The 17,972-nt window shown below is 37.7% G+C and overlaps 2 non-coding genes across 2 annotated transcripts; both read left to right on the top strand.

The window, feature by feature from the left end:
* Positions 1 to 894: 894 nt before the first annotated feature.
* Positions 895 to 1,001, top strand: LOC112787248 (small nucleolar RNA R71). Its single transcript, XR_003194670.1, has one exon. It is a non-coding gene; the product is annotated as a small nucleolar RNA R71 (small nucleolar RNA).
* Positions 1,002 to 17,532: 16,531 nt separating this feature from the next.
* Positions 17,533 to 17,640, top strand: LOC112787261 (small nucleolar RNA R71). The gene has a single exon (XR_003194682.1). It is a non-coding gene; the product is annotated as a small nucleolar RNA R71 (small nucleolar RNA).
* The last annotated feature ends 332 nt before the right edge of the window (positions 17,641 to 17,972 follow it).

A 17,972-nucleotide genomic window follows, 5' to 3' on the forward strand; every position in this document is an offset into this window, starting at 1 on the left:
TCTTTAGTTGAGTCCTCTTTTTGTGGTTTCTGGGGGGTTTCCTTCAGTTCCTTCCCACTCCTAAGGGTGATAGCCTGACACTCCTCCCTTTGTGTTGAGCTAGTCTTGCTGCGAAGGTTGTGGCAGGGGATTTGTTTGAATAAGTAGCCAATTTGTGTCTCAAGTTTCTTGATGGCAGCATCCTGATTCTACATATTGGATATCACCTCTTCTCGGAATGCTTTACTATCTTGAATCTCTTTGCTTATGCCTTCAAGTAGATTCTCAATCCTTGAGATTCTTTCATCAAATGATGATAGGTCAGGCTGAGTAGGGTTATTCTGGCCTTGATATGAATGTGGGGAGGTGTTGTTATGGGGGTGTTGATATGGTCTAGATGTGAAGTGTTGGGTGGCTGCATTGTTTGGATTTGGGCATCTTTGATCAAGGCTTTGGTCTTGTTGATTTCTCCACCCAAAGTTTTGGTGATTCCTCCATCCAGGGTTGTAGGTCTTGGAGTATGGATCATGGTTTTGCCTAGGTGAATTCCCAATGTAGTTGGCTTGCTCCTGACTACCCTCTGCTTCTTCATTCACTCCTTCTTGGGTTGTTGATGAAGTGGAGACTGCTGCTACTTGGTTCCTCTCCATCTTCTTGGTGAGGTCAGCCAGCTGCTGGGTAATGAGCTTGTTTTGGGCCAGCAGAGCATCTACATTGTTTAGCTCCATTACTCCTCTTGTGTTCCCTCTTTCGGAAGCATAGAAGTAGTCGTTCTCTGCTACTGTTTCAATGACATCTATGGCTTCCTCAATAGTCTTCTTCTTGTTTAAAGATCCTCCGGATGAATGGTCTATGGCCTTCTTTGACTCATAAGAGAGCCCTTTATAGAAAATGTGCAGCTGCACCCATTCGTTGAACATATCTGGTGGGCACCTCCTTGTTAAGTCTTTAAACCTCTCCCATGCTTCATATAGAGTCTCACCATCTTGTTGCCTGAAAGTTTGGACCTCAGCTCTCAGCCTATTGATTCGTTGAGGAGGGTAAAATCTTGCTAAGAATTTTTTCACCACGTCTTCCCAAGTTGTCAAGCTCTCGCTTCGGAAAGACTCCAGCCACTTAGCTGCCTTATTCCTGAGTGAGAATGGAAATAAGAGCAGTCTATAGGCGTCAGGATGAACACAATTAGACTTCACTGTGTCACATATTCTCAGGAAGGTGGTTAGATGTTGATTGGGGTCCTCTTGGACACTCCTTCCGAACGAACAGTTGTTCTGAACAAGGGTGATGAGCTCTGGCTTCAGTTCAAAATTGTTGGCATGGATGGTTGGCTTTTGAATGCTACTTCAACAGTTCCCTGGGTTTGGATTGATGTAAGAGCCTAAAACTCTTCTATCCTCCCCAGCATGATTGGCTCCACCTCCTCTGCCATGGTTGTGAGCCTCTTCTTCATGATGGTGTTCCATGTTTTCTTCCATGTTTGGTTCAAAGTATTCCTCAAAGTGTTCCTCCTCTTCTTCACCACCAACTACACGTTTTTCTCTTGCCTCCTTCCTTAGTCTAAGGAAGGTTCTCCCAGGTTCAGAATCAAAGGAAGTTGAAGCCCCGCTTCTTCTCCCTGTCATACAACCAACAAGTACAAGCAAAGAGAATAGGTGCAGAAAGTATATCTGTCAGAATTACTGTTAGTATGAGTGATGCAATATATCAAACAGTTAGTGCGTTAGTGAGATGAATAGTAAATAACAAAGAAAAAGTAAGGGGGAAGGGAAGAAGTTATCTAAAACGGAAAGTAAATGACTCAAACAGAAATTTAAATCAAACAAAAATAAAATGCTGAATCTAGTTATCCTCCAATCTAATCATTGTTGATGCACAATCAATCCCCGGCAACGGCGCCATAAACTTGATGCACGGAAAACTTATCTCACAACAAATTCTCTTCGGCAAGTGTACCGAATTTGTCGTCAAGTAAAAACTCACAATAGAGTGAGGTTGAATCCCACAAGGATTGATTGGTCAAGCAACTTTAATTAGAGGACTGTTCTAGTTGAGCGAATCCAGAATTTGAGTTGAGCATTGCAGAAAATAAAATGGCGGGAAGGTAATTGACAGGAAAGTAAATGCTAGAATTATAGATCTGAAAGTAAATGACGGAAGGTAAATTGCAGAATTGTAAATGGGAATGGGGGAATTGCTCATTAAAGTAAATAACAGAAATTAAAGAGAATGGGTAAGATCAGAAATGGGGAGTTCATTGGGCTTAGGAGATGTTGCATTCTCCGGATCAATTTCATTTTCATCTCTTCCTCAATCAATGCACTCATTGATCTCCTTGGCAATCTTAAGTGATTGAATTACAATTTCTTGTAATTCAATCTCTCAAATCTTGATCAATAGCCAATTCCTTGGTCAATTGCTCATGAGAAGAGATGAAGTATGGTCACTGATTATACCACATGCATTTCCCAAACCAAGTGTTGAGAGGATTATAATCACATATCCATTCAAACCCAATTTGGTCCAGCATGAGAAAGCATTTCTAGCTTGATCTCTTCATTCCTCTTTCAAGGTTCAGAAGAGATCCAAGTATGAATAGCTTCTTTTTCAAGATAACTACTCAATTGGATGAAGATCGAATTTCAAGTAAAATTAAGAGAAAAGATAGAAGAAGAATAATGAAAACTAGTATTGATCCATCAAATTACAACAGAGCTCCCTAACCCAATGACAGGGGTTTAGTTGTTCATAGCTCTGGAAAATGAAAACAAAGATGGAGAATACATGATGAAAACTTAGAAGTGCAGAGAAAGTAAATACAGAGAGTAGTTCTATGCTAAGAGTCTCCCTATAATTTCCAACTCCCTAAAATATTTCAAAGATACTCCTATATATACTACTCTTCTGTTCTTCTTGTTGATTCTTCAAGTCTTGGGCCTTTGGATCTTGAGTTGGAAGCAGTTCTCTTCTTCATTGGGCTTAGCTTTTACTTGCAGAGAGAAAGTATGAAGTGGGCAGGGGCTTTGGCTCAGGAAGTTAGTGGTGTTAACGTTCAGTGAAAATATGGGTTCGAGAACGTTAGTGACAATCACCTTTTTTTACTAACGTTCCTCAACAAAGTTAAAGGCCACGTTAACCTCAACGTTAGTGGCACAAACGTTGCCACTAACGTTTCCACTATGTCCTTCGCACACGTTGTTGGGACTCAACTTTCCCAATAACGTTGAGAAGCCTCTCCCTTCCCTACGTTAGAGCCCACGTTAACTTAGTTAATGTGGCTCTTTTAACGTAGGCTTGCCATCCTTCGAGAACGTTAGTGACACTTACCATTGTCACTAACGTTCCAAATTGCCCCTATTTTCCACGTTAGAGTCCACGTTAACTAGGTTAACGTGGCTTCTAACGTGGCCTTGCTAGCCATCTCCAACGTTAGTGACAAAGTTGAGTGTCACTAACGTTGGCTCATCCTTCCCTTATCCACGTTAGCTTCCACGTTAACTAAGTTAACGTGGGAGTTAACGTGGCTCATGGTGGCATGTGTGGCTCCTTCCAACGTTAGTGACAATGTTGGGTGTCACTAACGTTGGCGATCACCTTCTTTCTTCACGTTAGCTTCCACGTTAACTAGGTTATCGTGGGAGTCAACGTGGCTCATTGGGGGCTTGTGTTCTTCCAACGTTAGTGACAATGTTGGGTGTCACTAACGTTGTCGACCACTTTGTTCCTTCACGTTACCTTCCATGTTAACTAGGTTAACGTGGGAGTTAACGTGGCTTAATGTGCTTTGGCCAACGTTAGTGACAATGTTGAGTGTCACTAACGTTGGCTCCCCCCTTCCTTCTTAACGTTAGAGGCCACGTTAACTAGGTTAACGTGGACTCTAACGTGGCCACTCATGATCTTGGTTCAACGTTAGTGATAATGTTAAGTGTCACTAATGTTGGCTCTATTTCTTAACGTGGGCAATGATGGCTTCAAGAGCGTTATTGGCAATCACTTTTCTTATTAACTTTGCAAGTTACTCCCATTCCACGTTAGTGTTAACGTTAGTGCAACTAATGTAGCCACTAATGTGGTTCTTCTTTGCTTCCTTTGACCTGAAATTAAGCAATAAAGTGCATCAAATTTCTAGTCCAAGTCATGGGAAATGCAACATCTATTTTGTCCTTAAATTCATGCAAAATCCTCATGAAATCATGTAAAATGCACAATGTATGCTTGAATCAAGATGTAAGTGAATATCTACCCAAAACTAGCTTATTTCCTAAGAAAATGCATGAAACTACCCTAAAAACAGTAAAGAAAAGGTCAGTGAAACTGGCCAAAATACCCTGGCATCACCTTTTCGCAATTCCAGGACTAACTATGTTGCCCTATTTCGTTCACTAGTCTCTGTCTGTTTTTCTATCATTAAAACTTTACAGACTTTTTCTTCGATTTTTATCTTTTCTTCAACTTTTTATCTTTTATTTATCTTTGCCTCACTAATATGTTTTTACCACTCCCTAAGTGTTTTATGAAAGTAATTATCAGATTCTGTGCTTAAAGTTGTCTTTCTAAAACTTTTACAGAAAACTGCCTTTTCTGCATTATTTTATTATTTTTATTAAAATATTATTTTTAATTAAATATTATTATTTAATATTTTATTATTTTTTTATTATTTTATCATTAAATTTTCGAAAATTAACTTACTTTTACTTTTAACCTTTAAAATTCACTTTTTACCACCCGTAACTTTTAATATTTCTACTTTTACCACCCTAACTTTCTGAAATTACTAAATAACCCCCAAACACCAAATTAATTACTTCCTTGCCCTTTTATGAATCAAAAAGGTGTTCTTCATTGTTCTTCATCACACTCAAAGTGTTCTTCATGTTCTTCATAAATTCTTCAGATTCCTTCTCTGTTTTTACCCGTTTTTCAGTCTTTTCAGGAACCGATTTTTACTATAATTCATAATAAATTAGCAGCCACTAAAACCCCATATTTTCTACATTGTTTAAACACAAATTGAACCTCAATTTAAGCTTAGGGTTTCGTTTTTCCAGCTGCCCCAAGAACATGAACTTTAAAGCTTGAATTTCATCAAATTTCATCAAAATTTCACCAAATTTTCACCAAGAATCAATCATATATGCAACCAATTTTTAGCACAGACAAATAATACAACATTCACACAACTCAAACACAAATAATCAAGATTAATTTTGTGACACCCTACCTGGTTTTGCTGCTCCTAATTCGGTTAAACTTTCAGGTGGTCCTTAAGCACTTTTTCCTCCTAAATCACATCAAGAACATCTTTAAATGCAAAAACTCTCAACTGACCAAATCTCACTCAGTATATTAGGAAGAGATATATCACCTTATACTTTCTGGAAATTCACGTTTCTTGGCCCTCAAGTGAAGTTAAGCATGATTCCTAAGGAAGAACATCAAGAAAACACATGTTTAAGCATGTTTCCTTGAAAACCGAATTGAAATGGGAGGGAGACAGCTATCTCACCTTATTTCCATCCTTGATAAGTTACATGGTTATGTAGAGGAAGAAGAGAGGATCATTTTGGTGAAATCGGAGTTTTGATTTGAGTTTTAGTTCAGAAGAAATCAAGCTTTGAAGATTAAGTGTTCATGAAAGTTTCTCTCTTTTCTCTCTTGTTATTTTCGGCCAAAATGATGAAATGAGACAGCCTTGTAGATCTTGGGGGTGTAAGGTGAGTTGTGATTGGTTGGCTTGGAGGTGGATTAAAATAATATTAAAATATCTCTGGTGTACAACTACTAAAACTAGGTGTATCGGAACACTCGTAAAAACATCTCTAAAAATTATTTTCTGAGCTACTAGCATAAATGACACTAGTAACATATTTATTATGAGAATAGTACATGTATAATGAGGCCTTAGCATTGCTAAATTCATCAGAGAGTGTTGGTGCTAAGCTGCACCAGTAAACCGTAAACCCGGTTAAACCGATTTTCTGTTTTTAACTAAAACTGACCAGGTAACCTTATAATATTATTCAAGAAGCTTCTAATACTAATATAATGATAATATCATCCTATTATCTCTCTTCTCTCATAAATCGAGTCTGGTTCGTCAAACTGAGACTATTTACAAAAAACCAAATTAAAATTTCTAACCGATATGGTTCAAAAACCAAGTTCTTCGTGACCGCGTTATTGAGCTTGTCTCGGAAAAGGTTCTAACTTAAAGATGACATAATGACAATGAGGATTGAGATACTTGATGATATGTCAAAGGTTTTCCCATTACTGATCTTCCGGAGAAATCCGTACTTTCAGAGAAGATTTCGTGTTCTCAAAAACCGGGGTTGTTACACCCACCTTCAAAAGTTACGTGAGAGGAACAGAGGTGGACTTCAGCACCAATGCCATAACATGGGTTCTTCAGCTGAAATCACCAAATTTTGATGAGCCCAGTTATCACGTGAGAATAAGTAATGGCCCCGACAATGATGAACTTGAAGAAATTGTGAATGATATGTGTGTTATAGGATCTGACTGGGAAAGGTATTCAGATAGAAGACCTCGGTTCATCAGGAGAGGAGACCTCATCCCGGAATCCAAGGGATGGTTTGAACTTGTGAGGAGATCTATCCTCCCAGCTGCACACAATTCTGAGGTCAACGTAACTCGAGCTACTATGGTACACTGCTTAGTAAAGGGTGGAAGCATTAATGTGAACGAAATTATAGCTGAGGGGATTCAAGAATCAGCCGAGAAGAATGATCCAGGTGCTAGACTTTGGTTCCCCAGCACCATCCTTAGGCTGTGTACGAAAGCCAAGGTAGTCTTCGAGGACAGCAACCCAACTTGGGTAAACCCTGGAAGGATGGTTACACTCCAGCGTATAACGTATGTGACACCCGCCCAACAACAAAGAAGGCCTCAATTAGGGAGAAGAACACCACAAGAAGAACCTCACCAAGAAGAACCTCAACAGGAAGAATATCAGCAAGAAGAGTACTATCACTACAAGAAAAACACCCATTCAGCCACACTTTTTTTAAGCTACATTTGAAAAGCGTAGCCTATTCTCAGAATAGGCTACGCTTTTTTGCATGGTGCCCTTTTATAAAAGAAAAGGAAACACTGTTGAGGCATCACTTCAAAAGCGTCTCCTTAGATATTTTAAATATCACTTATAAAGCGTAGTCGAATCTAAAAAGCTATAGATACACTTTTTTGATTAAAAGAAGCGCTTTTAAAACGTAACCTGTTTGTTAAGTTTTGGGTGCGCTTCATAATTGTTGCCTAATCTATGTAAGCCCAAATCCCTGCGGGACTTGGTATTTTTTTTTTCCTTTTCAACCATACTTCACACCAGCACACGCCAAATTGGTGCCTCTCAGCTCTCACCACCAACACTCTGATCTCGTCGTTATCGAAGAACCACTTCGTGCCTCTCACCACCACCACTTCGTGCCTCTCACAACCCAAATACGTTTCGCCGTCGTCGTACCTACCACTCGAGATCCATCGGTGTCGCCACTCCAGAACCACAGCTCCTCTTCCACACTCACCGCTCCTCGTCCCCACTCGAGAGCCATCAGTCGTCAGCATTGGTAGTCAGCATCGTCAGCTTTGGTTGTCAGCATCGTCAGCACCAACCACTCGACGCTAACCCCAAATACGTTTCGATGCGTGCTCAGTTGCTCACATTGCTCGTCAGCATCGTCCTCCTGTCACTCACCATCGTGGTGGTGAAGGTATTTATTTTTAGGGTTCTAAAATTTCAGAGGGTTAGGATTCCGATTTAAGGGTTTTCAATTTGGGGGTTTGGATATGTTGCGGTGCGGGTGAACTCTCGTACCCTCATTGACTACGTTTCTGCTTTTTGTGTAGACTACTGCATGTTCTGAAGACCAGGAGGAAGACCAAGGCGGAGAAGAATCCATTGCCAGCACTTGATTATCAGATTACTTTATTGCAAGCTGGAGAAGAATCCATGGTTTCTGAACTTGAGGTAGCATACTGAACTTGTTCATGAGATTCCATTTCCTTAGCATACTGGACATCACTCTCTGTTTCAACTATGGATGCCAGTAGTTCATTATCTCATTTTCAGTTCTTCCTAGCAAATTTTGTGCTATCTGAGACCACCTGCTCAAATTTAAGATAATACGATATTTCTCATATAAGACTAATTTCATTTCATAAATTAATTCTAATGTAAATTTTAATTATAAATTAATTTATCTTTTAAAAAATATCAAAATTAATACTCTAAAAATATTTTATTAGAGATGCTTGTATGATTTTATAAAATATTTGTATAATTCAGTGCCAGTGATTTAACGTAATAAATGTTAAAAGTGGTTGTTGCTAACACCAAACTGATTTTTACGGATCAAAATTAAACTAAGACATGGAAACATGGAATAAAACAAGCAGCTTCAACATTTCAAGTTTTTCTAGTGTTTTTGGTGTATTGGTATCTTATCTTATAGCTTTGGTTTCTGAATTTAGTTGCTGTTGGAGTTTGGGTTGATTTTTGTGTTTGATGTCGTAAACTAATCCCAGTTATATATATATATATATATATATATATATATATATATGTATTGAAAGGTATGACATAATAATTTTGTGTTTCCTTATTTAATTTCTACATTCGATAGCTGCTAAGCTGCAAATAAATGGTTGAAGACGTGCATTCAAATAGAATTTGATTTGATTGCAACGTTGATCTGCTAAATTAATTTACTTGTATAGTGAGTAATATCCCACTTTGGTTATGATATGTGTGATAATCATTGATTGGACTAAAGAGTAGGATAACTATATGCTGATATCAAAATGTGCTATTTAAATATTTCCTTTAAACAATTTTTGCATTTAACTTAAATTTTTTCTGATCCTCCTTCCCACTTTTTTCCCCTTCCTACTTATTGTAGGATGTGATTGTTTCATTTCTTTTGTAAGATTTTCAAGAATAATGTTCCTCTTTTGTTAAAGGGAGAGATTAAGCATCAAATTCTAAACAATTTATCAAGGACTTGGCAAGATTAATAGAGATCAAAAGCAGCTAACTTATCCTGTCAGGTCATGGTACCAGCCTCATTCATTGGGGCACTAGTTTATGCAATAGCTGCTGTTTTTGCAGTATGTCAGTTCAAAACTAACTAGTATTTAGCTACTAAGTAAAGGAAATATTTGCACTGATAGAGACACAATACACAATACACAATACACAATGCACATAGATATCCAAATCAGTTAGATATCTATGTTTATGAGTTACAAAATATAAATCTGATTAACTTGTTTCTAAATTATTGTTAACAAGTATAGACTTTTCTGACCTGTCCTCCTCTTGTGGTTTTTCTGCTGATATATAATTCAGATTCAACTTTTATCTCAGTTAAAGTAAGTAATCAAACAAGTTCTCCTGGTTCTGTTCACGTTGATAATTTCGATAAGGTGAGCTTTTTATAGCCCTTTCACCACTGAATCAAAATTCTTATTTCTTAATTAATTGGTGGATTCCTTATTGTGTGTGATGATGGTATTAGGGGTAGTGCTAATTTTGCTACCTCCTTCAAATGTCAATGCAGTTTGAGCATTTTGATGATTTCACTATAGCTTCTTCATGGGAAAGGTTTGTTTATTTTTTGAGCCCTCTTCGTTCAAATTTGCATGAAATCTCAATTACAAGGACACTTTATAGCATTACTGTAAGAGAAATGGTTCTTTGTGTTGAAATGATGCTACTCTACTGTCATGATAACATTATTCTTTTATGTTACTTAATAAATTTATTTTGTAGGTTCATTTCTAAAATTGAGGCAATTTGTCGTCCGTGGATGGCTGATGGTCCTAACAATTTATTGGTATTCTTGTTTAATTTCAATTTATTTGTATGCTTTGCTCTGTATTCTCTCTGGTTTTATTATTGCATTAGGGGCAAAGCTTTTTTGTTCTTCTATTGTGTACGATTGAATTTGTGCTATAGAGTTCCTGTTCTTGTTATGTAATTTGTATTAATGGAATCCAAAACAGTACAGGGACATTTGAGTTTTGAAATACTTTCAATTCTTATTATTAGTCTTCAATAGGTAGTGCAAGATCACTTGGAGGATTTTAATTTGTGTTGCCATGGAATATGTAATCCGACAGACCATTCCAAAGGTAAGCAGCACTGTATTTCTCAAAATTTGGAGGTGAAAAAGTTTCTGATTGATGCACTAATTTATGAAGTTTTATTCCTTAATTTGTCTTCAATTTTTTAAACCTTTTGCTTCAATTTACTTGTGTAACTTGATGTATTCTTGAATTATGTGTTATGTGCACTGGTGGAGATTTCGATACTTGTGTTCAGTGCAGTAAATTGCCGGTCCTACTTGTATTCAGTGCTGTGAGATTTTGCTAATCAACATGTTTGCTAGTAAATTTAGAAGTTCATATAGTTCTAATTTCTACTGTGTTGTGGGGGTGTTAGCTACTGGATATACCACTAATAGGAATTGGGGGTTTTAGCATTATACTGATTCGCGCAGCAGACTTTCATTTTCTCTTAGTGACATTTAATCGGAAAAGAGGAGAAACTATTAGTAAGTGTAGCTTCTGCTAAAGAGCTTCTCTTCATGTGGTATTTCAGGGTAACTCAAGAGCTTCTCTTCATCTTTATATTCATGTTTGGACGGCAAGTACTAAACTTTACCATTACAGACTAACTGTGATGCGAAATGCATGCTTCCATTTGGATTAAGTTAAAGGGTAATTCATTTTGTACCTTTATCTATATATGCTATACCTGCATGCAAATGGGCGTTGAATTCTTTGGATATGCATGGTTTAGTTAGCATTTAATTGGTTCAACTATATGGACTCTTGAAATATATTAAGAATATATATGATTTTTTTCCCTACCCAATTGCATAGGCAGTCAAATAATGCACACTTAGGAAATAGTTTCTTTTTGATTCCGTGGTTTATTCTTCTTGAGTGACTTGCATAATACATATTAGTGTTTTACATGTAGAAGATCAAAGTTTGTGAGATTGAGGGATTGCCAATAGACTAAAATGTATTCATAGCTTCTCCTAACCTGATCAAGCATGGTGGGGCTACAGATTTAATATGGTTTAAGGTATCAAGCCCATGAACTCCAAGGGAGAAGCTTACCAAATAATGCTATCAACTTTTTCCTGCATGATAATGATGTTGATTATTGCTATTTTTATTTTTGTATGAAAATAAGCAAGAAGAATTTTGTACCTTATGATGGAAATAATTGTCAAGGTTTGAGCTGATATTAAATGAAGTTTTGTAGTTGACTGATCTATAAACAGGTTATTGTTTCCCATGGAGATTGTGACAACTGCAGCTGAACTTGGGATAAAGCTAAACACTACCACAGTTGAAGAATCTGAACAAATGAAGAAAAAACTGGTTTACAACCCAGAGCTGAATTTTTTGTGGACCAGGACATGGAATTAGGTATCATTTAATCTTCAAAACAGCATTTAATTCAAACTTATGTCACTATTCTTAGTTGCTAGGTTAAAATGTTTATATTTTTAGGCTCAGATTTTCAGTTTATTTGCTTATAATCTTATATTTTAAATTGTTATCAATTTATTTCCATGTGACAGTTTTATTAGGTTAAAATGTTTATATTTTTAGGCTCAGATTTTCAGTTTGATGACACTTAAATTGTTATCAATTTATATCAATTTATTTCTTTTTCAGCTACTCATATCACATTATGTGTAGTCTTCAAAGAAACATGTGTGATAATGAGACAGGCCATGTCCTTTATGAGACCATGTTTGTTTAGAATGAATTCTTGGCACGAGGAATTAGGAATCACCTCCAGAATTCTCTTTGGACAGTTGATTCTGGCGGCTGCAGGTGTAGCTAAAGATCGCAAGTGCACTGCTTTTCCTCCTGTTAAACCGGCATTGGTTGCCTCCGGTACTCATTGGGTTGAATCAGACACCATGGCAGCAAACGATGGTAATCTCATTACTGCCACCACTTATGAAGGGCACCCTAAATTTATTCAACACTTTACGAAGGCACTAGGAGGCAACATAAGTGGCTCCAACAAAAAAAATTCTCTTTCTTTGTGGGGTACATTCAAATGATTTTCGGGCACACAACTCAGGGACTTGGTACCCAGGGCACTAAGGTCTTTGTTTATTCTCTTTTCTTTTATTTATTTTAATAATAGATTTAATTTGTAATCCTCTTTATATTCATTGATACATGGAAAGTAGTAGTTTAGACATGTTTCATTTTTTTTACTCTATTGTTGAATGATTGTTCAATTGGATAGTTGGATCCATTATTTTATGTACTAATATATTGTAACATTACACAGTGCTTGTGAATCTTTAGAATGTATTTGCTGTGTTTTGCTAGAATAATTTTTAGTTTAGTATAATTGTGTATTTATTTTTATTTTATAATATTTAATTTATTTAATTAAAAATACATAATTATATATATAATCTTATTATTAAATATTATGTTGTACAAAAAATTATTAGAATATTATATATATATATATATATATATATATATATATATATATATAGAAAATTAAAAAAAAACAATGAAGGACCTAAGGCTACACTTATATAGAGTAGCTATAGTATACAAAAAAAAAAGTGGGACCTAAGGCTACACTTATAAAAAGTAGCCATGGTATACAATGTGGCTACGCTTTACAGGTGATGCAGTAGCGTTGAAAACCGTAGCCTATTCTGGCAAAAATGGAAGCTGAAAAGCGTAGCCTTTGGTCCTGGACAGCATCACTTGAAAAACGTACCCTATTCCTAAACGTCAAAAGCGTAGCCCTTGGTGCAGAAAAGCGTAGCCTTTGAGAATAGACAACGGCCGAATAGGAATCACCCCAAAAAGCATAGCCGTAGCCCAAAAAGCGTAGCCGTAGCCTAAGGCATCACTTTTTTTTACTTTTGGGTACACTTTTCAAGTGTACCTGAATGGGTGTTTTTCTTGCAGTGTATGATCCAACTAACATCAACTTGAATCACATTCACGGAGCCATTGAGGAGCTAGCGAGAAGTTATATGGAGGGACAAGAACAACAACTGCACGTTCAAGCCCAAAGGATGGATCGTCAAGAAGAACTCCTTTCTAATTGGATGAATCAACAAGGGGAGTGGCTGAAATAGCAAATGGAACATTATTCCTAGCTCACTCAAGCCATCAATCAAGTGACTGAAAGGCAAGAGCGTCAAGATAAACGCCTTCAAAAACTCAACCAACGCCAGCTAGCTCAGACGAAGGCATTCAATGAGTTCAGCATACTGAATGAAAGACGGCAACTACATAGGGAGGAGTTCAACATAAACACTCAAGCCAAGTTGAACTATATGTCTAGCCATATGCATAATCTACACTCTGCAATCCCTAGGTATGATGAGATCCAAAAAGATCTCACAGAACAAGAGGAAAGGAAGGTGAAACAGCAGAAGGAAACATTGAAAAAGAAGATGGAAGATGCTGGCTTCTGGAAGAAGTTGATTGGAAAAACCAAGGGAAGTGGGAGTGCAAGCACTCAAGAAAAACACAAGGAGGACAAACAGGAAGGAGAGCATGAGCACCCCCAAGAGTAAAAGGTGGTGGAGTTCCCTCATTGTTCCATCTTTCTTTTTCAAGTTCTTTTTTTTAAATAAGGAAAATCATGTATGAAATAGAATATGCTTCCGTAGCTTAGGAATTTTCAATTCTGTCTTTAAGTTTGCTTTTGCCTAGGTCTATGCTTGCTAGTCAAATTGCCTGCCTTCATTTTCATCTTATTTATTGTATACTTGTCCTTTTAAGTCCAATAAAAAGAGATGTTATGAAAGACCAGAGTGATGTTCAAGTTGTGGAGTAGGTCCTTAAATTTGTGGTGTAGTAATCACTTAGCTAAGTTGGTTCACCAACAAGGTGGGAAGGCAACTATCTGTCTTGAATCATATGCTTGAAACACACCCCATGAGACTGGCTAAATAATAAGATCCTAATAAGAAAAAGGAAAAAACAATAAGGGTTGAAAAAGAAAGAAAAGTTAATAAACAATAAGGCTAGGCACCAAGGGCTTGAATATTGAGGGATGTGTCTGTGGTGCTCTTGTACCAAGGATCTGCTTGGATGAATAAGTTCTTAGGAGTGCTTCATCACTTGGTAACTTGGGTTAACTAACCCGGGATTATCAACTGAAAATCCACTATCAAGAGCAACCTTGCTACAGAACATTTAGTAACTCAAAGAGGTGCTAGACACCAAGACCTCAAGGAAAGAAAATAACAAACCATGTGCCTGTGGTGTGCATGTATGGGGGAGAAAGACTTGAGGGAGTAAGTCCTTAGGGGTGTTTCAACACCTAGCACCTTGAACCAACTGGTTCGGGAGTGTTGGCTGAAAGCTTATCTTAAAGAGTCGCCCCCTCACAGAACACTTAGCCTAAGGAAGAAATAAACCTTGGAAAGACAAAGGGATCAATAAATAAAAGTCTCAAAGGGTGCAATCAAGTGAGTATTCCAAGGCATGATAAAGGTCTGATAGCCAGTAAAGGAATGAACCTAAGTTGCTATGCATGAAACCCCATAAAACCAAGAACATGACTTCCACAATAATGATTCATTCCTCTTGTCATTTCATTCATCATTCTCTTGTTCCAGTACTTGCTTAGGGACAAGCAAGCTTTAAGTTTGGTGTTGTGATGCCAGGGCATTTTGGCCAGTTTCACTGACCTTTTCTTTATGGTTTTAGGGTAGTTTCATGCACTTTCTTAGGAAATAAGCAAGTTTTGGGTAAAATTTCACTTACATATTGATTCAAGCTAACATTGTGAATTTTATATGAATTCATGAGAATTATGCATGAATTGAATGACAAATTGGATGATGTATGTCTCATAACTTGGACTAGAACTTTGATGCACTTTATTGCTTGATTTCAGGACAAAGGAAGCAAGGAAGAACCACGTTAGCAGCCACGTTAGTCTAACTAACGTGACCTCTAACGTGGAAGGGGAGCTAGCTTGCAACGTTAATGAGAAAAGTAATCGCCAATAACGTCCTCGAAGCCATCATAGCCCACGTTAATTGCCACGTTAACTACATTAACGTGGTAGTTAATGTGGAAGAAGAAAATGAAGCCAACGTTAGTGACACTCACCTTTGTCACTAACGTTGGACCAAGCTCATATTGGCCACGTTAAGAGCCACGTTAACTCAGTTAACGTGGACTCTAACGTGGAGGGAGCAAAGAATTGCCAACGTTAGTGACACTCACCTTTGTCACTAACGTTGGGATGAGCCACTATGAGCCACGTTAACTCCCACGTTAACTACATTAACATGGAAGCTAACGTTTGTAAAAGGGATAATGAGCCAACGTAAGTGACACTCACCTTTGTCACTATCGTTGGAGATGGCTAGCAATACCACGTTAGAAGCCACGTTAACCTAGTTAACGTGAACTCTAATATGGGAAGTAGGGGCATTTTGGAACGTTAGTGACAAAGGTAAGTGTCACTAACATTCTCGAAGATGTGGCAAGCCTACGTTAAAGGTCACGTTAGCCACACTAACGTGAACTCTAACGTAGGGAGAAAGGAGGATTCTCAACGTTATTGGAAAAAGTAAGTCCCAATAACGTGTGCGAAGGACCAAGAGGCAACGTTAGTGGTCACATTGATGCCACTAACGTTGAAGTTAACGTGGAGCATCCTTGGGTTAGGAACGTTAGTAAAAAAGGTGATTGTCGCTAACGTTCTCGAACCCACACTTTCACTTAACGTTAACGCCACTAACGTCCTAAGCTAGAATCCCTGCCTACTTCACACTTTCTCTCTGCAAGTAAAGCTAAGCCCACTGAAGAAGATAACTGCTTCAACTCAAGATCCAAAGGCCTATATCCAAGACTTGAAGAGCCAACTAGAAGATCAGAAGAATAGAATAAATAGGGAGAGCTTTGAACTAGAGGGGAGCTTTTTGGCATTATTATAATTACTCTCTGTATTTTACTTTCTCTGCACTTCTAGTTTAACTTTCAGAATGTACTCTCCATCTCTGCTTTCATTTCCCAGAGCTATGAACAACTAAACCCCTTTCATTGGGTTAGGGAGCTCTGTTGTAATTTGATAGATCAATAATAGTTTTCATTATCCTTCTTCTCTTTTTTCTCTTGATTTTACTAGAAAGCTTTCAATCTTCATCCAATTGAGTAGTTATCTTGGAAAAGAAGCTATTCATACTTGGATCTCTTCTGAACCTTGGAAGAGGAATGAAGAGATCATGCTAAAATTGCTTTCTCATGTTGGACCAAATTGGGGTTTGGGCGGATATGGTGACATATAATTCTCCCAATACTTTGATTTGGAAATACATGTGGTATAATCAGTGACCACACTTCATCTCTTCTCATGAGCAATTAGACCAAGGAATTGGCTATTGATCTGATTTGAGAGATTGAATTACCAAGGAATTGGAATTCAATCACTTAAGATTGCCAAGGAGATCAATGAATGCATTGATTGAGGAAGAGATGAAAATGAACTTTATCCGGAGAATGCAACATCTCCTAAGCCCAATGAACTCCCCATTTCTGATCTTACCCATTCTCTTTACTTTCTGCTATTTACTTTCATGCTAAACTCCCCTTCCCCATTTAAAATTCTGCAATTTACCTTTCGTTATTTATTTTTTGTAATTTACTTTTCCGCCATTTAATTTCCTGCAATTCTCAACCCAATTTCTGCTTAGCTCAACTAGAACATTCCTCCAATTAAAGTTGCTTGACCAATCAATCCCTGTGGGATTCGACCTCACTCTATTGTGAGCTATTACTTGACGACAATTTGGTATACTTGCTGAAGGAAATTTGTTGAGAGACAAGTTTCCATGCATCATGTGCCTCCAAATTTCTAATGGAGGACCTTGTTTCATTCATGAAACTTAAAGTGGCCTTAGATAGATCAGAGACTATATTTGCTAAGCTAGATGGATTCTACTCAGAATTCTCTGTCTGTTGCTGAGTGGATGATGGAAAAGGCTTGCTATTGCTAAACCTATTTCTTCCACCATTATTAAAGCCTTGTTGAGGCTTTTGTTGATCCTTCCATGAGAAATTTGGATGATTTCTCCATGAGGGATTATAGGTGTTTTCATAGGGTTCACCCATGTAATTCACCTCTGCTATTGCAGGGTTCTCAGGATCATAAGCTTCTTCTTCAGAAGATGCCTCTTGAGTACTGTTGGATGCAACTTGCAATCCATTCAGACTCTGAGAAATTATATTGACTTGCTGAGTCAATATTTTGTTCTGAGCCAATATGGCATTCAGAGTATCAATTTCAAGAACTCCCTTCCTTTGAGGCGTCCCATTACTCACAGGATTCCTTTCAGAAGTGTACATGAACTGGTTATTTTCAACCATGTCAATGAGTTCTTGAGCTTCTGCAGGCATTTTCTTTAGGTGAATGGATCCACCTACAGAATGGTCCAATGACATCTTAGATAATTCAGACAGACCATCATAGAATATATCCAGGATGGTCCATTCTGAAAGCATGTCAGAAGGACACTTTTTGGTCAGTTGCTTATATCTCTCCCAAGCTTCATAGAGGGATTCACCTTCTTTCTGTTTGAAGGTTTGAACATCCACTCTAAGCTTGCTAAGCTTTTGGGGAGGAAAGAACTTGGCTAAGAAAGCCGTGACCAGCTTATCCCAAGAGTTCAGGCTATCTTTAGGTTGAGAGTCCAACCATATTCTAGCTCTGTCTCTTACAGCAAATGGGAAAAGCATAAGCCTATAGACCTCGGAGTCAACCCCATTGGTCTTAACAGTATCACAGATCTGCAAGAATTCAGTTAAGAACTGAAAAGGATCTTCTGATGGAAGTCCATGAAACTTGCAGTTCTGTTGCATCAGAGAAACTAATTGAGGCTTTAGCTCAAAATTGTTTGCTCCAATGGCAGGGATTGAGATACTTCTTCCATGTAAAT

The sequence above is a fragment of the Arachis hypogaea genome, chromosome 20, assembly GCF_003086295.3.
Source record: "Arachis hypogaea cultivar Tifrunner chromosome 20, arahy.Tifrunner.gnm2.J5K5, whole genome shotgun sequence".
Classification (NCBI taxonomy): Eukaryota; Viridiplantae; Streptophyta; class Magnoliopsida; order Fabales; family Fabaceae; genus Arachis; species Arachis hypogaea.